This window comes from Zootermopsis nevadensis, unplaced genomic scaffold (assembly GCF_977971745.1).
Source record: "Zootermopsis nevadensis isolate Lab colony 2312 unplaced genomic scaffold, Znev_1.0 Znev_ptg000001l, whole genome shotgun sequence".
Classification (NCBI taxonomy): domain Eukaryota; kingdom Metazoa; phylum Arthropoda; class Insecta; order Blattodea; family Termopsidae; genus Zootermopsis; species Zootermopsis nevadensis.
Window position 1 is genome coordinate 11,864,076 of NW_028259133.1, and position 24,667 is coordinate 11,888,742.

Below are 24,667 nucleotides of genomic sequence, written 5' to 3' on the forward strand. Positions count from 1 at the left end.
TTCTGCCCAGAGGCCTGCTGATGAGGTTTTATTGGTTTTCTTCAGTCCCTCCACGTACATAAACGTCACTGATCACTATATTCAGTTATTTAAATGTAGTATTTACAACAGTAGGTCACAGTTTCCTTGCGGTGTAAAACCGCTGGACATTGGAATCGTTGGTTCTAGTTCTGCTCGATGCAGGGGTGGGTGTGAGAATATTAACCTGTGTAGACAGAGGTCTTGCTACAGACAACCCTTCTGTCCATGAAGTCTTGCCTAGTGTAAAGAGAGGTCAGAAAGCTAGCAGAAATTCTCCAAAAGACCAGCGTTTATAGCTCCTATTATTATTATTATTATTATTTAGTGTTCTGTCTGACGACAGGTCCATATGAACGGGATCCTTCCATCCTTTTCTCGGACTGGGACCTGTTCATATACGTTCTTGGCAGATGATCCAGAAGTGGTTTGCCATTGCCTTCTTCTGTGTGTGAATGGAGTAATTGTTGGGATGCCACCGAGGAAAACTCCGTGTTGCCTAGACCACGGCCTTGCTCAACACAAGTTATAAATTCGGGCACAAGTTAATAACTGGTCAAGAGATCCGATACTAAGTCACGATATGAAACTGGTACCTCCCAAATATAAAGCACGAGAGAGGCTGGATATAAACTTTCCTGGATATCTGGAGCAAGTAAATCCTATTCTATCTTTGTATGTTGACTTTTCGTTACTCATCTATGCATTCATCATAGTTGTTCATGTTTTTTCACAGAAATTTAGAAAGTATTTTCCTCGTCTGGTGAAACACGTCAGTAGATATCAAGTATTATGGTGCTGTGTAGAATACAATAAACACAAAAATTGAAACGCGTGTCACGCTTTTTCGGACGTTTTGTATTCACGTAGAGGCACTTCTAACCGCTACAACAGAAGCTTAGAACTTGGATGGCCTCATGAGGCTTACACATGTCAATATGAAGGCCACTGAGTTTCTTTACAGCTTCCGGGATGGACCGACTATTGATAACACTCTTTATTGTCAGCTCATGTCTTCCTTATTTCAACAACTTACCATTCAAAGCTCTGCTTCAAAATTCAAACTTTATCCATCCCTCTATTTATGTTCTGACGATTTACAAATTGTTGTTACAACAAACCACGTACATTTCTATCTGTGTTCCAATTTACGAGCATTATTTTTGCTACAACGAAAAACCACCCTTTGCCCGAAAACTGAGCGTCTGGCTCGGAAGTCAAACGCGAAGACCTACTTCTGACCCTGAAGAATAATAATGATAATTGTATTTAAACGTTTATTGTAAATTGGTCCTATGCGTTTACTTTTGCAGACGCTGTTGCACCCATCTGTTATTACTTAAATCGACGGAACTCCACAAATCCGTGCTCTACAACAGTTATTATCACAATACTCTTACGGAGAAATACCATAGTAGGTAAAAATTAAAAGTAATTTAGATTTACCTCAAACTGATGCTGTAAGCACGAAACAGGTGACAGATATTAAAACAATAAATACCTTCCCTCATATGCAGCTAGTTATTAATTGTTGTATTTTAGTGATAACACTAAGGCACGTTTAACTTAGAAGATACGTTAGTTGATGCTGCATGAAATAACAACGATCTGTAATCCGATATTTGAGATAATTCGGTATAAAGAGTAGTAAAATTTACGGAAGAGTGACAGGTTAGCATGGCGTTAACTGTATGAACCAGATAAAAGTTTACAAACGAGTGGAATAATTTATAAGCGGGCGGAGATATTCCTTACCAGCTGAGCGACTACCAGTTTCTCATAAAGGCTTCTGCTTTATAAAATTAGTTTTTAAGACAGTATTTAGCGCTTCGATGAGTTTTAGACTAATTTATTATGACAGTGATGCTGAACTGGAAATCATGATAGAATTTGGTAATTTTGCGAAGAAATGGGATCCGTATGAGCGTCTTCTTACAAAGACTGTGAGCTTTGAAGCGTTAACCTATGACCCCCACCTTTGTGTTTATTGATGATCAACAAAGCGCCGCAAGACGTCGCCCCCTGGTGTTCTTGCACACGTATTTGAGTAACCATGGATGCAGTTGTCGTGTGCAACCTATTGTCACGTGCCTTGCCCTCTTCATTATCTCCCGCCTCTTGTATGTTGTTTAGATCCAACATCGAAAGGGTTTGGGACTTAGTAGGGATCCATTTCGAATACAGCCAACATTAAGTGATTATAATCTACGTTTTATTTTAGTAACCTGGCGTCCATATTCCATCGACAGGTCGAAATATGTCCCTTGCATGGATGGAATGGATTCTCTCATAACGGAAAACAACAGAAAACTAAAAAATATGTATATTATATTTCACTCTTTATAAATATGTATTCGTTACCACGAATTTAATCTAAAACATTAAAAAGTCACTAAAAATAATGTAACTTACTGAAAGTAGTGAAGTAAAAAGAAGGAAGAATGATAGAAGATTTATTTGAAAGTAACAAAAGTCTTCCTCCTATCGATTCATGTAGCCTGTTGCAGGATAATCCGTGCATTCTTGCATTCTTTTTAAGCTCTTATTACGAGAAGGTCAAGCAACGAAAACGTCCAAAAGAGAAACTCGAATTAAGACGACATGTCAGAAGATAAAATTAGGCTAGTTGCAGACCCTGCTGATTAGTTTTACATCCTTCTGGAATAGCAAATCTTTGTTTACAAGGAAAGGGAAACTAACTTTCGTTTAGAACAAAGCTGACCGCCTAGCAGTACCAGTTCTGCTTTGTAAGTTACCTTCAGACGTTTCTCTCTTGGGCGGGGAGGTGCTGTCATCTGTATCATTTTCATATTTTTGTATTGTGATATGTAGAACTCTTGTTTGATTATTTAACGCAATTTTTGTTTAATCTCGTATGCTAATGCTGTTTTCATCCGTGACAGTGTGGAGATAAAAAACGTTTTCCTATCTGCAAACGAACAGACGTTTCTTCTAGCCTCTCATTACACTACCCCTAAATCGTTTATCTGCGCCCATTGTCGGAATATAATCAAATGACAGACATTCGGATAAATCAAATGTTTTAATGTCCAGCGATCGTGTGTAGAATTTGAATTATAATACGTACATTTGAATGCTGAACGGCTAAGGAACAATTGAACTGAACGCTTTAAAAATAATTACAGTTGGTCTGTCGTACTATTGAAGTATGCATACAATTGACAGGGAGTAGTCATCTGCTTACAGCTTTGTCTTAGCATAATTCGTACGGATGGTTTAAGTTTAATAATAACACGAAAAAAGAAGTCTGAGCTTACACGTGTCATTCTGTTTAACTGCCAAGGAAACGCACTACTCCATAGAGATTTGTTCACAGATCACTAAACCTCTTAAACGAGTTTTTCTCCCCGTCATCTTTTTCTCTGCATATTCATAAAACTTCTATGCTGAGAGATTTCTTTCTATAACACTACCACATTTTACAGGGCACGCTTTTATACCTTACTTATCACTGCACGACTATTTGTTTGCGTTCTGAACAAAGAGGCAGCAGTGATGTCAAACAAATTAGTACTGCCTAGGTAGACAAAGGGGTAAACATGATTGTTTACATTGACATACGCATGCCGAAATTGACGAGACAGTTTTACAGGTGATAGAGCATGAATTATTAGATTTCATTCAGTTTTGGTTCATTATTCAATTGGTCCCTAGAAAACAAAAGAAAAGAAAACAGAAGGAAGAAATCTGCCTTCAATGGAACCCCTTGTTCATATCAAGAATGCTTGCAAATCGCATATTGTTAAGTCGCCCCACAGAAATTTTTCAGTTGTGTAAGAAATTACCACCGTCCTTTTTTATATGTTGGTAATGATTTATGCATAGAGGAAATATAATTTTACTCGCCTAAGTTTCGTTTAGATTGTTACAGATTCCACATGTTATGTTGAGTCCAGTGACGTACCAGCATTCAACGTTTCAAGAGTTTTTTTTTCGACATTTCATTACTTATCTTCAATGTGATAGATAAACTGAAATAGTTGTCTTAAAACTGGTGAAATTATGGAAAGTGGTCCCGTCATACTTAGAATTCAGAAAGCCTCAAAGTGATGGCATAGTGGGAAACCTTTATCTAGCTGAACTAGAACATTCCGATTAAACATTTATTCTCTACGCTAGTTGCTTTATGCATTGGAAATTTCCCATAGATTATTATAATATGGCTTAAATATATTAATTTACGGTATAAACTCAATGGCCACGTAAAGAATTCTCATATTTAGCCAGCTGATAAATCAGGGAACAGAATCAAACAAGAATATCCTTGGAGCAGTCTGTTCATAAGTTTATAGTTGATCAGCCTGTTAACACCCATAAATGCTATTTCTTTAAGTTGCACTGCAATATTATCCTTCGATATTTCCAATGTCTACCATCTGGTCCCTTCAGATTCCACTACTAAAATTATGCATGCATTGTACATTACCATGCGTACAAGTCCTACAATTTTCATATTAATTTTGTCATTTTGATAACTGGAATACTTTTCGAAAGTTATCAGTTATATGGATGTTCATTAAGTGGTTTTTCACAGCCTCGTTTTACTTCCTCTGAAAAGGTTACCTCAGTATCCTGTTTTCATATACTTATATATGTTCTTCCCTTAGGGCGAGCATATACGATTTACAGCCATATAAATCAACAAAAATATTATTTTATATATTTTAATCTTAAGAATCTTCAAAAGAGGAGAAAAATAATTTTGAACTGAATGGCATAAAGGATTCCTCGAATTTAGATCCAGTATGCTCTTAAGATTTTCATACAGGCCCTACATGTATATTTTAGCTACCAAGGACTACGTGAACGTATAAATAGTTGTTACATGCCCTGGAAGTTGTCTGATAGCCTATATATCCAATTATCTCTAGGTTCTATTTGAATAAAAATAAAAGTTTGCAGCATCAATAAAATTTATTTTCCCAGTCCAATGCCGAATAAAATTGTCACGTGAATGTGTCCGTTCTACGAATTTATTTTTCAAGACATTCCTTTTAAGTGTGGACAATAGTCTGTTACATTTTACCTTTCCGTTAGTGTAAAATTGATAAGAGTTTTATGAATATCGCTCTGGAATTAATACATGCCATTATATTTTCATTTTACACGATAGTATCTTAATTAGGTGGTAGGAATAAATACAGACTACATTAAAAGTCAAAGACGTTAATTGTTATTGAAAGAATTGATAATATAACGAAGCTGAATTTGACATTTTAGAGTAAACGCCCAAATGTAACATGTTTTGAAAACGAATAACGTTTTTATGTTTTTGACAGTTACAAATGCATTTTGCTAAAATAACAGGCTTATTAATGCGCCAACTTAAGAAGTTCCTTATTATTATTACTAGTATTCAGCTACAACTTCGTGTACTCCAACCTTCTCCATGTAATTAAATAGTGAAATATGTAAACTATATACTGGATACTGAGATAATGGGAACGACCCGTTCTTCAAGTGCCTGTAAACTATATAGTCTAGTCAAATTTACCAGCTGCTTTTTATGTCTACTCTATAATGAGGAACTTCATTATGTCACAGTTACTAATTTTAAAGAAAACAAATAGAAAATATTAAATGTTGTTGCTGCTTATATTACATACAAGCAAAAAATAAATTATATAGCTTAGTAACTTACAAAAATTTACTACGAACGAAAAGTTATAGATAAAAGTAATCAATTTAACTTGCAAAACCATTTATCACTGATGCTGTCTTACTTCTGGGATATGACGCTGTGCAGACTCGTAGGAGATATTAACGTCTCGGATGAGCATAATGCCTCCATTTTCAGGGTTGAACATGGAGACAGTGTTTCTCCGAAACGTCGGTATATACATACGAATCTGCAAGGCGTCACAACCCATAAAAATTTCATCGTCATTCTCACAGCGATCACAAAATCAAAACTAATAAGTTTTTTCACCATCTGTTGCAGTATATATCGAAATGTCTCTGAATAAGGCCGAAAGGTGTGTTTTAGTTGTCCGTAATTATAATAAATTTGTTATCCATGATGACAGGTTCCAGAAACTTTACCTTCTGTTCAAGGAAGATAAGTTACTTTCAAAAAGTCAAATAAGTTATTCACGTATTTGTATACCTACTGAAAATGAGTAGCCAGTTGTGCGATATCAAATAATCAAACTTCAAGACTTGTCTCTGGGTTTATGGGTATCAGATACGTATGTTGGGTTTGTTTAAGTATGAATCATTCAGAACTTCAACTCTAAAGGGTTCTGACGCTGGTGGATTACGCTTAAAATTATTCATTGTCTGGACTTTTTCCATCGTCCTTGTTTAAAAAAGAAGAAACGACGTTTCGGGAACTGGCTCTGTTTCCATCTTCAGGCAAGAGGTACCTACTCGGTCACTGAACTGTGACTACTCTATCTAACGGATCCAACTGAGTAGGTACCTTTCGCCTGAAGACGGAAACAGAGCCAATTTCCGAAACGTCGTTGTTTCTTTTTTTTCAACCTACCTCCCACATGCCTTTATAAATGCCCCGCCCATCTAATTCTAATCTTTATGATAATCCTAATATGTACGAATTAATTGTTTTGAGACTTGTAATTTATTATGCGTATAACATCAGGGCATGCACTGTAAGCCCAATCCTTAAATATTAGGGACTATTCTTTAAACTCTTGAACCATGAACGGAAGAAATCATTGGTTTAATTACAGTTTTATATTGGTGTTCGCTGTATGTTATAGGCCTAAGTTGTATTCAAGAAATATGTACAAAATTTTGAAGGAAAGAGATCACTCAAAAGACTTAGGAATACGTGGGTGGATAATATTAAGATGGATAGTAGGAAAAATAGGATTCGGTTATAGATTCTATTCTTCTTGCTCAGGATAGCAACCGATGACGGGTTCTTGTGAACACTGTGTTAACCCCACGGGTTATATGGAAGTTATGAAATTTCTTGACTAGCAGAGCACGCTACTAGCTTCTCAAGTTGGACTACGTTACATTGAGTCACACGTAATTTTTAAAGTCGATATAATTATCGTCTATTATTTGTATGTTGAACATGCTTTAAAACAATGCTTCTTTACGGGCAAAAATTTTCATTGTAATAATATTATTCCAAGCGTAACTAACTTCTACCTGAAACTATAATTTCATGTCCGAAAGAGAGTAATTTTGTAGATCAGTACCAGCAATATATAAGCCACCGTAGCTAACCTGTGAGCACATAATACGTAAAACAATGTTTTAGAAATTAAACTGCCAGAAATAAGAATAATGCTATATTAAACACGAAATTACGAATCGCAAATATAATAATTCAGTTGGTAAAACCAACCACGATAAAATAATAACTTAAATTCGAATATCCTAACATGTAAAGTAGGCAAAATATAAAATAAATTAAGCAACAAGTTTTTATACTAACGTTTCTGAACACAGTTGATTGTATTTTACGACTTTTACCTTATTATTTACATTTAAATTGAAGCAAATTTCGCATTAAGTAGTCTATATTACATTGCCAAAGGATTTATACTTACCTTTTACCGGATACTTGAAGATTGACCAAACCTGAAAACAATTATCTGTAACTCCTGTTCTTGGTTATAAAATCATAAAAATTAATACGAAGATATCCGAATTTGACAAATAATGTCTGATTCTTCTTCGAAATACAACACAGACACCCACTAAATTTACGAGATATTTTGTTTTGTAAAACAAGAAAAGTTGAAAACAATATATATAAATAACCTATTGTAATCAATCCCTTTTCAACTTTGGGGTTCTTCTTCAACACCACTTGAACAAAAACACGTTAAACTCCGAAATAATTATATACCTGCAAGTTTCAAGAGCCACTAACACGACAAACCCCACCACGCCTCCACATGTCAAAAAATAATCACACTTAGTTGTAAGAATACCACTAATTTCAAGTGTTCCATACGGCATTACACAAATCAGTGCCTTGTGTGTTCCAAATAGTGAGAGTCCACTATGTGTAATGACCACTTTGAAAACCACATCATTATCATCTTGATGAACTGAACGAACACGACGGTCGCACGAACTGATGTCGCTGTTCACTTCTGGCTGCTCTGTGTTCTGCCACCAAATAGAGTCGCTACATGTAACATCTCTCTCACTGGCTGCTTGGCATAGACCCTAACGCCACTGTGTATGCTGCAACGTAATATTGTCTGGCCCCCAGGCTCAAGACTCAACCCCTTGTTCTGCAGCTACCTGCAATTCCCATTCGTTTCTATGGACTGCCAGCGACAATAACGTCTTTGCAAATCATTCAATTCAATTCAGCTCATTTATTTACATGTTTGACAACAAAACACTAAAACAACATTACAGAATAAAAACGAACATGCTAAAAGCTGTAAATTACTTTAAAATCAAGAATTAACATAAAACATTAAAAATATAAAACTTACAGAGTTTAATTCATTCGATTCAATTAATTTGTTTAAGTGTTTTACAATAGCTGAAGAGCCAATTAGAGGCGGGCACTAAAATTGAAATCAGAATTATTTATAAAAAAATTATCATGTGTTTGACAATATCTATATAAGGCCAGTTATAGCCAAATAATGAGAATAATAGTAAGAATCTGCAAATGACGTAAAATATCGAGAAATAACATGAATTAACAATAAGAAACATGGTTTAAATGTTAAATATAAAAAGGGAAAATTAAAATGCGCAATAAGAAAAGTAGAAGAATGTCTAATTAAAGCAATGTTTTTAAATTTTCATAAGCAATAATAATAATAATAATAAATTTCTTAAAAGTGCTAACATCAAAGAGAACATAACATGCGCAAAGAGCCTACGAAAGGCTTAATAGGAAAATGTTGCAGCACAATACCTATGAATCTTGCTTGTAATTCTAGAAGTCCCGGTTTCGAATTCCTGAAGGCTAACCTGGTTGAGATTCTTGGAGGTTTTCCACACTTTTTCAGGCAAATGGAAGGCCCTATCTTCAAAATGGAAACGACCGCTTTCAAGGCCTTACTAAGTCATTATTCACAACATTCTTCCGTTCTTCTCCATAACCAGTACATTTTAAAAAAATCGTTCTTAAATAAACAAAAAAAATCATTCAAGCACTGAGCGGAACAAAACAAGTGATTTTAATTATGCAATACTTTCTTGTTTATGTGTTGACTGAACAGTCTAGAGATAAATTACAGAATCAGCACGGAATGAGAAAAATTACCAGTGACCAACAGAGACAAAAAATACAAAACTTGGGCTACATTTAATAAAAAAATCAGTGTCCCTTTGTGAAATCAGAAGCTTAAAGAGTCTGGTTAGTATGATTAAAAATGCAGGATTTAGATCTATTTTAGAAATATATAACAAAACCAAAACTGAGAAGAGCAGTAAAATAGACTCAGCCTTATAACCTGTAACCCGCACGTCATGAATCTGAAGATCAATAGGCCTATTATGAACAAGTTATCTTTATTAAAATTGGGAAGCAATAGCGAGTTTTTGGGATGAGGGGGATGCCCCTTTTAATTCCAGGGAATTTCTTGGACACCAAACTGCTCAGTGTAGGTCCTGAACCTAGAATTGCCTGGGTTTTGTTGTGGTGTTTACTCTCTTAAACATTCTCGAGTACATTCGCTCATAGTTATGGGAGTGTCTTACATTAGCTATCTAAATTTCCGTAATTTATGCGCTAAGATTAGGCACTTAGCTGCGATTTACCTTGTTAATGTTTACAATAGATACACGTTCTGCCCTTAATTGCTTACATTCATATTCAAAATTTTATAAATTTCCCTCTGTTTATTTTAGGTTTGTAAAGTAGTCCTCCCCTTAACGTTACCAATTGATATATTTAGTAAATATTTAGTTACACTTATTTATATTTTAAAATAATTATTTATTAGTGTTAGAAGCTTTTTATGAATTATTTTCCTCTTGTTTAGCAGAATTACCTAATTATTATTAAAATTTGTTTATCGTTATTTTGATTATATTAATTACTTTGTCTTTGTGGTGTATCTGTGGTTGGCCATGTGGATGTCGATGGAGCACACTGAAATAAAGAAATTAACTGATTTGAGTTATTAAACCTGGCAGTAGTAGTAGCAGTTTCAGACCCAGCAGTGCAATCGGAAGCTGTAAACAATTTGGTAGTAGCAACTTTACTTTTCTACAATTCCAGTAAAAACAGAAGCAGTGGGGCATTACAGTTCCTATCGTGTTGATGGATAACAGAAGTTCCCCGACGATATGACAAGTGTCCAGGGTAACTGACCTATGCTTATCTTTGAACAATAAGCCTAAAGAAATCTAGCTTTTTAGATGTTTTTATGGTGTCTTAGGTTAAGAGTCCGGCGGTATATTATTGCTTGGGTATTAGTACTTTGTTTTATTACCACATATCATTAATGTCTTGCCTGATCTGTATAAACTATATTACTTTGTGTTTCTTTCAAAAATATGTTTGTAGATTGTTGCTTAAGATTCCAGTTTTATGATTTCATACATTGATTTGGCGTTCTTATTTAATAATCAGTATTATGCCCGGTATATTTTTATTGAGAATAGCCATCACCAAATTTCATGATTCAAGGTCACAGCGAAATTCAGGCGAATGAAGACAGCTTAGAAGTCGCAACGTAGCAAAGTAACGCTGTACTGGTGACTTACAGCCTTATGGTAAGAGGATGAGGGGTTGGTTAAAGTTCCTCTGTGGCCTTAAACATTGAAATTGATGACGCCTGCAAAATACTTTTACCATCCAATGACAGGAGATATTAAAGAATTCTATATGTTGTATAGGTTTATTCTATAATGTTGATGGCTACATCGTGGTGAATGTGTAAATTGGTTGTGGTAGTACAGAGATTGCAGATATGATGCATAACCTCAGTCAAATAGGATGTGAACTCCAAACATTGTCTCAGCTCTGCTGTCTTGGTGCAAAAAGTATACAAGCCTTGAGAACATTTTACGACTCAGCTGATGAAGGACTGTGCAAACTTGACAGCTATGACGATCAAAGCCAGAAGGATACAGCTACTGAAAACAGCAGACACAAATTTCAATGAAACAACACATACAGACAATTAATTATCAATCCACTTCACAAAAACTCATCCTTCATTAGTTATTTCAGTCTTCTTCAGAGACAACTAAGTCACTTTACTGAAAGGGATAATTAAACCTACCATTATTTCAAATTCCAGACTATTTACAATTGTAAAATTTCGGTCTTCTACAAGCAGGTATTTATTATCTACTGTGTAGGTTATTTGAAATTTGTCTACACGTTACAAAATACAGTGTTTCAAAATATTCAATAAATGAAATAAAGACACTTTATAATAAACTAAGCCATTACATACGTCAGCATTGGCACTCAGTGAATTAGCGAATCTAGTGTAGGTGTTCAAAATGACCGGTAGCTTCATTGCACAGCTGACAGCTGTGAGCAACTGACTGACAGGCGGTCACCGTATTCTAATGTGTGTGCATATTTTTGGAACGTTCCGTACGTTGCAGTTACAGAAATCACGTGAATCCTGTTCCTTTTCCCGAATTTTACGTAAATCGAAGGTACTTTACCATAAGAACCATTGTCTTGGTATAGATTAATCCAGTGTGCACGCTCACACATCCTGTTTATTTAAAATAATTTTAATATCGTCCTCCCATCTACACTTAGAGTTTCCAAATGGTCTCTTCTCTCCAGCTCTTCAGACTAAAACAGAAAATAGTAAATTTATACTTTTAAATACTTACGAAATCAAAATATTATTCAGATACCCTAATTTACAAAATATACAAATACTTTTCAGTTCTACCGTGACGATGGAAATATCTAAAATTAAAAATTAATTTCATTAAGAATAAAACAAATATCCGATTAAACAATTCAGAAAAATGAAAGCCATAAACCTTTTGTTTTAAAATAAAGTTCTAGATCAACATACGATTCGTACATTAATTCTCTGAATATAGTAAAATATGAATATAAAATGATTTATAGGGAAGCAGGATATGGCGTTGTTACGAAGTTTATTCAAATCGGATCTACAACTTTCATTGTTTCTAGATTACTTCACTGGCTACGAAGCCATACAAAAGTACATGCTGATGGGTGCTAACACTCGTATGTCAAGGAACATACGTTCTCAACGGAAAGATTGCCAAATACGAAAAAAGTTATCATAAAATAATTTAAACGTTAAAACAAAAACACACAGATGAGGATTCGTGTATCTAATGACAGTTGAATATACTTTAAAGCATCGTTTCGTAATTAGAATTATTTAGAAATACCTTCTTCAAATATTGCCAGTTTTGCTTAAATGAAGAACTATACTTCTTCGCCTGGAGGCCAATAAACTGTGTTTGACTTATAGAGTCATAATTCTTAAATAGTGGAATGGTGTGGTGAAGGGTAAAAGAGGAAGAGGGTGGGTCAGAACATATATATATAGGCCTATACAGAGTTGGGGCGAAGCAACTGCTGGACATCTGCGAACCTAAGGAGCGCTGTAAGCCAAAGCAAGACTTTTATAGAATCAGGTTCTTCGCCTAGGCTAAACAACGAATAATTCTTTCTGTTTACAGAAAATCTGTAAAATGATAGGACTTGTAGCAGATAAATAAGTGTAACTCTGTGCACCTATTATTTTGTGTTTTCAAAACTTAACAGTAGACTTATAAAATAGTGATGTTTACGTGTTCTGTAGTTGCTCGCTTATAATACAGTAGACTTACGATTACCCACGGGTGGATTAACTGGGGTCTGTCTGGTTTAGAAGAAAAATCAGAAATTAAAAGCTAGAACGTTAAACAAGTAATTAATAATTACAACAATGACATTATTTACCGCACTAATGTAAATCAGCTGTTGGTAAAACCTGACGTTTACGAGAATAGAACATTATTACTCTTCGTTGGAATTATATTTCAGAAATTGTTGGTTAGGTTCTGCATTAAATTTATATGAAATTCTTTATATTTTTAGTGAATCTTTAAAAATTTAAGTATGATGTAAATAAACTTACGTGTCTGTTATATTTGCGTATTTTTCTTTCATTTTTTTTCTGATTATCCGTGAAAATATATTTCCCAACCAACTCTGATAATCGGGAATCTACTATTCTTCATTCCAACAATTCATGATCAACATAACCATGCAGAGTTACGCTAAATTTCCTCTTCATTTCTTCGTAGTTGTCCACTTCAAAAATGCTATCGTCCCATCTACTTAATAAAACCCCGAAGGGAAAGAAATAAACAATAATTTTGCTAGTTCTTTTGAGGGGACGAGCGAGCGCCTATTTCCTTATTAAACAGACACTAGAAGTTATTTCCGCAGAGATAAAGCGACCAGAGCGTAAACCTAGTGGCGAGTTTTTTTTAAAAAAAGATCAGTTTTACTTCCACTCACCCCTCCGCCTTCAAAACGCTGTACTTACAAAACACTGCGTGCTGAAGGCAGCGCATTCATAAGCCCATAATACCGTTGATTACAGATGCAATGGACCAACTTATTATAGGCTACATCGCAGGCCTTTTGCATGAGTAATCTGTATATGTTCAGGAAGTTATGAGTTGTCCGTTGTTTTTATTTTATTTTATTTTAATTCAGTTTTGCAGTAACCCATTAATTGTGTGGCAGTTTTTCTCCCTGACAGTGTGTGTACGCACTTCAATACAGGTCACATTATCATCAGAACTATTGCTGTGATTCTGACACACCCTTCATCCTATTATTTAATGCTCAACTATAATTAATCTGGTAAGAACGTAATAATTAATTACATTCTTCATCACTGTCATCTTCTTTTCTACTCGTCTGATGATTATTAATTAATCGCTATTGTGAATATGTCGACTCACCGGTACAACTGACCGTCATGTGACCTTCGAAACACCAAAGCAGGCTTCGACTGAGTACGAAAATATTTCCTCGCTTGGAACTAACTCGCATAAAAACTAGTAAAGTAGTTTTGTACCTTGTCATGATGGAAATAGTGTGATTTAAAACTCTCATTTATAATATTTGTAAGTAGACTACGCGTTAATTCTGCAACTGAAAATGTAGGCCTGTCAACAAATGACGGTGACTGTCCTATAGGATGTTGCGCCTTGTAGTCTGACACAAACTGACCAAATGTTTTAGAGACGCCTACTGCTTCCATCATCATGTTGATAATCAATGTATAACAGATAACAGACTACACGGCGCAAAATCCCAGAAGACATTTATCCTCATATTCGTGAGTAGGCCTAGGTGGAGGTCTAGTGTCGGGAACACAGGCCTACTGCTTCCAAGGAGTCTTTCCAGTTGCTTAAATGGTTTATAGTTTGAGAGTTAATTCTGAATTTGAACAGGATAGAAACCTTAGGATAATCCTCAGAAAAGCGTTTCTCAAGCTATGGTACGCGTACCACTGGTGGTACGCGAGCCAATGTTGAGTAGTACGCGAACGAAGTAAGAAAATCAAAAGATAATATTAATATATATATAAGTTTTCCCTGAACGCATTTGGTTAGTGGTACATTTAGTGTGTTAAATTAGAATTAGTTTTATGCCAGCGAAAAAGGGTGAGAAGATAAAATAAAATGACGGGAAAGAATTCTCGTTATTTAGTTTTACAATTTATGTTTATAGGCTAATTATTTTGCCAATATTTTACAGAGTTGGCAGTGGTTAATTTATACTCTTCAAAACATTTTGTTGTCTCAAAAAAGCTTAAGCGCTCGATAATCGAAGTAGAAGTTTTCTGACGACGGTGCGCTAATATATATGTAAAATTGTTCCTTTGGACTTTGTCCATTTTGTAAATTATAAAATAATAAAACCACATACAACCTTTCGGAAGCTCAGTTTTGCCTGTTGAGCCCGATGACTGAGCTTGCCTCTGACCTGGACGAAGGAAGGTGGAAACAGAATCCAGCTTCCGAAAGATTGTAGTTCGATAATTTTATTTAAACCATGGGTAAGGTCCAAGAGATAGTTCATATTTCTTTTGCTGAAATAGCAATTTCATGCGTACGTATATCCTTTTTTTTTCCTTTCTTTCTTTTTTTATAACAAAAAGTGTGAACAGTCGTTGCCAACACGTTTATGTATGTCAGACTGCCTCTTCGAAAAAAATGTTGAGGCTATTATCTTCTGCAGAGTGTTGTCGTGATTAAACTTGGCCCATTTCTTTGTTTTGCATCGCGGCAGCAACCTAATGGCTGCTCATGCTTCTTCGCTCCCGCTGTCTGTCATGCAGTCGCTGTTGCTGTCAGCACAACACCAGCGAAGATTGTGCAGAATGAATGAAGCTGCGTTAGAACCCACAGCCAAAAGTAACTTCGGCCCTTTGCTTTGTCCGTATAAGCCTAACCTAACAGCTCGATCCGTCAGCAAATTCTGGGTTTTAACACTGGAACCGTAAACATTTAGAATAACTAGGCGAGGATTTAAGGACAATGGTAACGCGGATCTTCAAGAAACATGGTGTGAAGTTGTGGGCGGACAGAATTCAACTGGATGAGGGTCCATTGGTGGGCTCTTCTGAAAAATGATTTGCATGGCGTTTTAATTGATATAAACAGTAAAAACAGTGATCCTTTCTCTGATTTCGACTCTGAACTGCAGTTCGACGACTTTAAGGATTGTTTCCCTAAATGTGAACTTGTCCTTGGGACAATATATTTTCTTAGAACAGTATGTAGCTGGACCGCTAACGTTTTTGAAACAGGTAATAATTATCCCTCCTTGAACACCTGGCGTGGCAGTTTGAGGTAACTTGTTGACTGCTAATGATAACGTTACAGTCAGATTCCAACCAATAGGAAGACGAGGGCGTGGCCTCAAGTCCCGCCCAACCGACACTTTCACTTGCACACTGCGACCCCTTTCTCATTGCGTTGTGTCTTCACCCTTGTAAAGACAGAACACTGCTCAGCAGTAGCGTCCTAAAATTTCTTTTCTTCCAGGAGCCTGGATCGGACTGTTTGGTTTTGTCTTTGTCTGTACAGAAAGATGTTAAAACAATACCAGAGCGGTATTGAATATGCCTGTCTTCTGGAATGTGGTGCCGTGTATAGTCTGGCATAAATTATCGGACGTTTCAGAGGTGCTTGCTGCCTCCATCATCAAAATTATCGCCCTGAAAATGGAGGCAGTAAGCACCTCTGAAACGTCCGATAATTTCTGCCAAACTCTACACGACGCTGTATACCAGAAGACAGCTTTCTTTAATGGATGGGCTACATTTCGTGATCAAAGAAATAGCATGTCATCTTCCAGATAGATACTAGGTCAAGAGTAATGGAGAAAAAAAACATGGCGGAAGGCAAAGAAAATTACGCCTTTTTTTTAAAAAAAGAGGAGGTTAAAAATAAACGGCGAATTTAAATAAAATTCGCGTGTATATATATATATATATATAGCGTCATCATGCATGTGTTGGCCCATGTAAGATTTTAAATTTTCACGGCGGTGAGTCTGAAGACTTCTGTCTTCTGGGTTGTTTCGCCGTGTAGTCTGGTAGATGTCTACCCTGGTTTCAGAGGTCCTTCCTGCCTCCATAATCGCCCTGATGATGGAGGCAGCAAGGACCTCTGAAACGTTGGTAAACGTCTACCAGAGTATATGGCTCTAGAAGCCAGAGCCAGATAAATTAAACCCCACCCTGCAAAACTATTTACCAAACATTTATTTTAATAATCCTCCCATCTACGTCTAGGTCTTCTGAAAGATCTCTTTTCTCGGAAGACCCTTACGCTTCATAAATTAAACATTCTTCTGTGAACACAAATTACAGGTTTAATTTTAAATTAACCTAGTGTTAAAGCTAATTGTCGTGTTTAAGCAGTAATAAGAATTTGTTCGAGACCATGTAAAATGTTACTATAACCTTCATTACATTTATTTAACACTGACATTTCCGTACGTAGAACTTGTGACACAAGGCGAAATCGAGAGAGTCCTAACGAAGGACGTAGAGTTCTTTATTGCTACATTGCACTGCAACGAAACCATGAAGCTCCTCTCATTTTCATGAATCAAATTTCCTTTCTAACACAAACACATTCACCGAGTGTATTAACCGACAGTCAAAGGGTTTTGAGATCAGGTCCATTTCAACCGCATAATGTTCCTATTCTTTCCTGCTTCAAAACTGAGTCGTAATTGTCTCCTTTTCATGCAGCCTCTTTTAACCCTGTTTCATACAACATCGAGTATTATTTACTAAAATTTAATTGCTGTCCTCTACAAAACTGATACTCAGTGACTGGGCCTTTCTAATTGGGCCCTTACTTTGATACTTTATTTTGACGACGCATTCTTCAAGTGTCTGAGCACTGCGGGCCCCAACTTTTCGTTGGCTTGATCTATAGACATTCGGTAGGACTCCTTAGACGAGGGATCGGCCCGTCGCAAGGCCTCTACCTGTACACAGGACAACGCGGACAAACATCCATGGCTTGAGTGGGATTCGAACCAACGGTCCCAGCGACCAAGCGGCACAAGGCCCACGCCTCAGACCGCGCGGCCACTGAGACGGCTAATTGGACCCATAAAGACGAAAACTTCAGTGCTGTGCTTTAGAAAACTTGCGCCATGCTTTGCGAATTCTTCCCACAGAAGACTCTGTCTGCCTCTTTATTTGCCTACGTATTGAGACAACAATGGCTGGAACTGTTTCTCCACCGAGAATCTGTTCGCTATTATTACCAACAAGGGGGCTTGTTTAGTAGGCCAATAGCCAAGGGGGAGTGAATAAAGATGAAATGTAGATGACACTCGTTTAATCTTTATAATTGTATGACCATAACAGAAGAATGTATGGGGACATAACCTTTTCTTCTTTAGCAGAACTGTTGAAGTACACCATTTAGAAATATTATAGGATGACACTTAAAATATCTGGAGTATGGGAAAAAGTTGTCGTAATATATGTAGCTCAATAGAGTTCTGAAGGGTCTATTTTGTCGCGATAGGTTCTTTTCATTTCAGAAAAGAGGTCCATAATGTCTTCTTTCTATTGACAGTGGAACTATTGTGTTAAAATGGATTCCTCTGCACTATTATTAATAATTTATTGTCCTTTAGGAACAAAATACAACCACATGGAGACGTCTTCTACGTATGACATTTCTAACAAGATATGACGACAGCAATTCTATGAACCAATTGCTCTCTTTGATGTAAGAAGTCAATCGAAATAACATTAAAGTTTATTGTTAGGTTGATGTACGCACTAAAGTAATTAGGGAGCTATTTCATATACTGTAAGCAACTGTGTGATGTCTAATTTTGCAATTAAGTGTTCCACGGCTGCACATAAAGGTCCAGAGACCGACTAGCCTGAAAGATATTTTGTGGTTTTTCAGTCACTGCATGAAAATGTCGGATAGTAGCCATGCCATAAATTAGGTAGTGACGTATTCTTCCACGCCCTTTAATATTTGTTATAAGACTAATCATCCTATTATTCTAAGTAATATGAAGCGTTGCTAAAGAAATCAAGGAAAAACAGGCGTAAATGCAGTTGTAGTAGGCACATATTCTGACGTAGGGCGTTATTGTGATGTAGTTCGTGTTGTTCAGTGTGAAATCTCATCCCCCTCTCTATACAGAGAGGACAAAATCCACGTTCCACCACCAGTGAAGAGGTCTCCAACCCACAACACCCTAAGGGCTACCTAACCGAAGCACAATGGTCACAAGTGGTGCGAGTATTAATATCAAAATGGGGTTGCAGAGATGTGAAAAGATGTCATAGTATGTACCCTCCATAATACGGAATATTTTTGTAAAAAAGAAATTTAAGAACCGGATGAAATGGAAACCCTTATAGAAAGCCATTTAGCGAGAGTTCAAATGAGGTTAGTATACAAACGAAATGACGTGATAAAGGAAATGTCATAATTCAGTTGAATATGTTTTCTCATAATAGGACGGTAGTTAGTGGACCGTGTTCAAGTACTCGTATTCAATAGCATTCGACCATCATAACTTTCTACGTCTGAGAATGTATTTCCTCTGATTTAATGTACGAGGGACAGCACTGATAAAACGGCTGTGACATCAATGATAATTTCTTATTGAATAAAGTCATTTATCTGGAAGCTTACGAAGTTTGTTATGTCAGGAATATGCCAGAAAGGGGTTTTCAAATCTTTGTGCGAAGCAGTGACAAGTTTTCTGTATTTTAAATTTGAAGCATAAATCTGACTATGACATGTATAGCGACGGGTTTATGATCAAACAACTATTTTGATTGAGTTTAACACACAGATCCTTCACCATATTAGACAAGCCAGAGTGATTTTTTGGCAAGAATTTCCACTTTTAACCTTTTCTCTACCACCAAGTGGCGGTTTCCAGATCTAATATGGCCATTTTATTTTTCGTAAATGTTTTATTATTCTCCTCGAAGAAGATGCTCTTTGAAATCGAATATCATCTAAATAGTATTTAAGAATTCATTCCCTCCCTCAAAGAATAGAACACATAACCATTACGATGATTAAATGGTTAATTCTTTGTGAGGAAAATAATCCCTGTTTACACTGAGAATCAAGGAAACCCATAAGCGCAAAATACCACAAAATACATAGTGATTGTTGAACATTCTGTTGCCAACTGGGCTTTAAATAGACGAGGGCATTTTATCATCGTTTGAATAGGCTTAATTCTTCTATTTTGTTTAGAAGAAAAGAACTGAAACATTAATTAATATCAGCTCTTTCTCTCCCGCTCCCCAGAAATAAAAGTCTCTAACTTTTCCCCCCACATTTGTTCTTTTTACGTCTACTCTTTATCTGTCCTTTCTTCTTTGTTCCGTTTCGGCTTGAAAGGGCTAAGATAACGAAGTATGGGTTCTGAAAATAACGAAACATTAGTCTCTTGATAGAGAATAAATGTCATCACTGTCTTGGAAATAATTTACGCTAAAAGTAAACTTGTGTGGTGGAACCGAAACAAGTATGATTTGTATTCAGGGGCATATTTCTCCAATAAAAACTTGGTAGAATTTATTTCCGTGATGTCTGTTATTATTTATTTCATCATAGTGTCGTCTAGCAACACTTCTCGCCGTATTTTGCGCATTCGCAATTAAAGGCTGCAAAAATGCGCTTAATAACTTCGCTAAGTCTGTCTGCCCGTCCGTCAATCTCAAGAAATGCTTAACAGAAGTATGTTAAATCAGACTGGCGAGTTTTACTAAAATTTGTCGATTTATTCGAATTTCAGTTGAAATCGGACAATATTTATACGCACTTTCCACAAAGACGTACTTGCGTTTGTGTCATCATGATTCAGGAACCGTCAGATCGATTCCTATCAGTCTGTTTTGCGCCATTGCACGAGAGCATGACAAGTCAGCATTCATGAATTTAAAATATAGAAGTAATATCAGAATTAACGCGCCAGAATTATCACGCTGTGACTCCTTAGCAGAGGTTAGGACATCACGAAATGCAGTAATATTTTTTTCCGTCATGGATACGAAGATATTAAGAATCCTACATCAGTTTCGTTTTCAATTTCTGAGGCAGCTAACATTGAATTCAATTCTCTGCTAGTAGAACTACGTGTATTCGACATTGTTCACTATTTATTGAATAATTTAATTAATATGACCTGTGAAATGTTACGTTTGCCGCTTGATACGAAGGTCTAACTTTGTTGAAGATAAAATAATCCAAATTTTGGAATAAGCAAAACATTACAGGTCGTACGACATCCCCTTTTGAGACAAAGAATAAATTAGTATATCAAATCTAAAACTTCTTGACGATGGTGAAGAGTCAATTGAATAAAAATTTACTTGGATATTATCCATCGTCTAGTATATATAAAACGTAAAACGACGTTTCGGAGATGGGACTCTATCTCCGTCTTCAGGTTCCTACACAGTTGGGCCCACTAGATAGGTCCGGAGATAGGGATTAGCTCTATCTAGTGGGCCCAACTGTGTAGGAACCTGAAGACGGAGATAGAGTCCCATCTCCGAAACGTCGTTTTACGTTTTATATTTACTAGACGATGGATAATATCCAAGAAAATTTTTATTCAATTAATAAATTAGTAATTAAAAATGCCTCTTTTAATTAATACATTAAATGATTATTATGTAGTTTTCAACAAACAAACATGCCAAAAAACATTTGTGTCTAATCGTTTTAATTTATTAGAATAGAACTTACAAATAACTTAAGAACTAAGTAAAACAGAAAAATGGCGTGTGGGCTGATTTAGAATAAGGTCTGCAACCAGGCTGTTGTGAACAGAGCAATGAACCTTAGGGTTACATAAAGGACCTGCACTTCTTGATTAAATAGTCATAGTGGCATCTATAACTACTTTTGTGCCTCAAAAAAAAAAATAACTTTCACGTTACTTCTATTTAACTAGCAGTTAGACGTCGTATATCAAGCTCTGACCACAGGTAATGAAGGAAACCGTATAACATCCTAACCGCTTGCAATGCTAAGTGGGTCTGTACAAGATGTAGCAGTGACAAGAAATGCGCCTGCTTTGTATCTTGCTTTGAGTCGGACGTTGCTTACCATGGTGACGGACAGACGGACTGAATTGACTGTGTTTGTGCGAAATGTGCAAGTTTTAACAGGGATATAAATAAGGCGGGGGGCAACAAAAGAGAAACCAGACATTACTACAGATTAACTGGCGAGACTGCAAACAGAGAAGTCACTGTCTGCCATGTTTAATGTTTTATGGGCTCCTGAAACATCACTGGACGGTCGCACCTTGTTTTCTTGTGGACCCTGCAGTATTTTTTATTCTTACAAAAAAAAATTTTCACTTTTCGTGAAATAAACGACCTTAATGTTTAAAAAAAATTGAAATTATTAGTTTCTTACTTAGGAATTTATAGAAATAGGGACATTTTCCGGACTTCAAAATGTCATGACCTGTCAAAGATGTCTTCAGACGCAATCTGTTATTAAAACATACGATGTTTCTCGAACTTTCGAAGATATGTGTCAAAAAATGCTACCCTTTATTTAAAACATTTTTCGGTAACTAGCACGAATATTGTAAACCCGCAGAAAGATGAGGAAGACCATAGGTGCTGTTCGCTGAATGTCCAAAGTCCATAACAGATTTCCTTTTCGAACAGAGTGCTACATAATAAGAGTAACTGTAAGCTGATCGCCCTTCCACACAAATGCGGTCAGGACAACGAATGGAATTTGCACCAGCGGTTTTGTTATTTCGACGGGTTCTGTAAAATACTGTGTTTCTTAGCGTCGTTTAGTTTTTGAAGTCTCTTGAAGTGGACTTAAGTACATCTCCAGGACCTGTTAATTGAAGTTCCATCTAATCGCTATTGGCTTTGTTCCTTCTACTTTCTTGACTCCCAAATGGGCACTGCCAGTCAAGTTATCGAAACTAAACTACACCCACACACACACACACACACACACACACAAGCACTCGCAAATAAAAACTTACACATTAAACGCTAAAATCACTTTATAATTTAACAATTTATTTCTGGTTAATTAATTGACAGTCTTTATGGTTCCATTCTAAAACTGCATGCTCCTATAACGATTATGCTGCATTTTTTATGTTTACGTAGGTCAATTTCCCCTTTAACTGGGCGATTAATTACCTAACGGAAACTTAAAATTAATTAAAACATTTATTTATCGACACTCCTTATATCTGTGAACAGATAAATAGGCAGACTACCAAATGGTAATTGGTTAGAAACTAAACAAATCTCTAGTGCAGAGGTTCCGAAAGTGGGGGGCGTGTTGTTTGTATGAAAAACTTTTTTTTAACGAAATATGGAGAAACATTTTTAATATCCTTTGCTTGGTTGAGGCAGTTTATTTGTCTTCCAGTGCTGTATATTCATAGCTAAATTTTATGTCAAATCTGTTTGCTTGCACTTGTTATGAAAGGGGGGCGTGAAATTTATGAAATGTTTTAAGGGGGGCGCAAGGTATATAAGTTTGGGAACCTCTGCTCTAGTGCAATTAGGATATTTAATATATTGTGAGCGTAGAAGCTGATGGATTAGAAATTATCAATCCTCTTATGTCCTTCAAGTTAAAGAATAACATAACCCTGCCTGGTGTACGAACAGACAACTTCTTGATTATGTGACGGTTGTAACAAGTATCTAGCTTTGCCTCGTGTGAGAACAGTCTCTTGCGGTCCATATGACGTTTTCTATGGAAGCCATGCTAATTCCTATTATAGAGAAAACAAACAATATAATTATAATGTAGCTATATAAAATCTGTTTGTCCTTCTTCTTGCCCTGATTTAATTGAAGTGACCAGTAGCCTATTACTTTTACCCGCCAGAAAAATATCGCATAAATAGGCTATGACCACATATTTTAAGTCAAGTACTACAGGCTAAGTAAAGGTTCAGCAACTTATGTACCTTTTGTGTAAATATATGAAAATAATATTAATATTCTTACTTAAAATGGAATGAGTGATATTTAGCTTGACAGCCTCAGAATGTTAAATAGATATCGCTTTATAACTATTTATATTAGTGCTCCCTTTTCCTCCTATACTTCCACTCATTATACCTTCCGTCATGAAACCAAAAACAATATCCTTATATTACCGAAAATCAAGTAAACTTACCTCACTGCACCTAAACTCGTCTCAAATGACATCCAGCCAACGAAATTACCGTCTTACCTAACCTGGCTAGCCACAACATAACCTCACTTCACCTCACCAAACCACATCTCATCTGATAACAGTTTATCGATAATCACATCACCGAGCCTCACCTCTCTCAACTGCCAGTCACTTAGTCTACAACAAATTATACCAATACCCGATCACGCTTGTCAAAATTATACTTGTTTTAAAATAATTTCCGTCATTTACTAGACAAAATATTACAGAGTAGCAAAATCCAGCCCGTACCTCAGATAACACACAACACTTCTTCATTAACAATCAATTGGCTATAATATGTAGGTGAATACTTTGTTTACAGAGTGAAGGATTATAGGAGAGCCATAAATACAAAATGCAGAGGTACTGATTGTTAAAGAACGTAGTACAATGTGTTTAGTTACCATTGGGTTTTAAAGGGTTAAATGAAGATTTTTTTTAAACGAACAGTTCCGTCACAAAAGGTTTTTCAAATAAAAGTCATAATATCGAAACAATTCTTCGCTTTTCGCCATAAAAATTACTTTGTTATACGTTTACTGTTCATACTAACACTAGAACGTTGCCAGTATTGTGGAACAGCCTCTGCATTCTTAACGCGTTAAAATGTATATTCAGTCACTATCCCTAGAGCAATTTTAATCTCTAATTCTTTCTCATTTACGTATTCACACTATCTATTTTTCCTGCCACCGATACGTTTCTAACAATTAAACATAAACTTGAAAGAAAGAAATCCTAATTCATTTTCTCCTTTGATGTTTAGTACCTCTGAGAATTGGAATAGAATTCAAATGGTTTAGGAAGGGATTGAGCGAAATCATTTTTGAAACACGGTAATGAACCTTCAGGTTCAACAAAAGACGTATAATTTTTTAACACCAGCTGAATAACTTACAGATTCTCATAAACATTTTGTTAGATGGGGATCGTTGACGAAAAAATTAAAATAATTACACAA

General features: G+C 36.0%; 2 protein-coding genes across 3 annotated transcripts in view; one reads left to right on the forward strand and one right to left on the reverse strand.

The window, feature by feature from the left end:
- The window catches only part of ci (transcriptional activator cubitus interruptus), a 223,752-nt gene extending 215,611 nt beyond the window's left edge, over positions 1–8,141 (reverse strand). The window contains exon 1 of the mRNA XM_022064112.2: positions 7,566–8,141. The gene's annotated coding sequence lies outside the window, so the exon portion shown is untranslated. The remainder of the gene's footprint in view (positions 1–7,565) is intronic.
- The window catches only part of LOC147875194 (uncharacterized), a 131,883-nt gene that overhangs the window by 19,936 nt on the left and 87,280 nt on the right, over positions 1–24,667 (forward strand). The window lies entirely within an intron of this gene.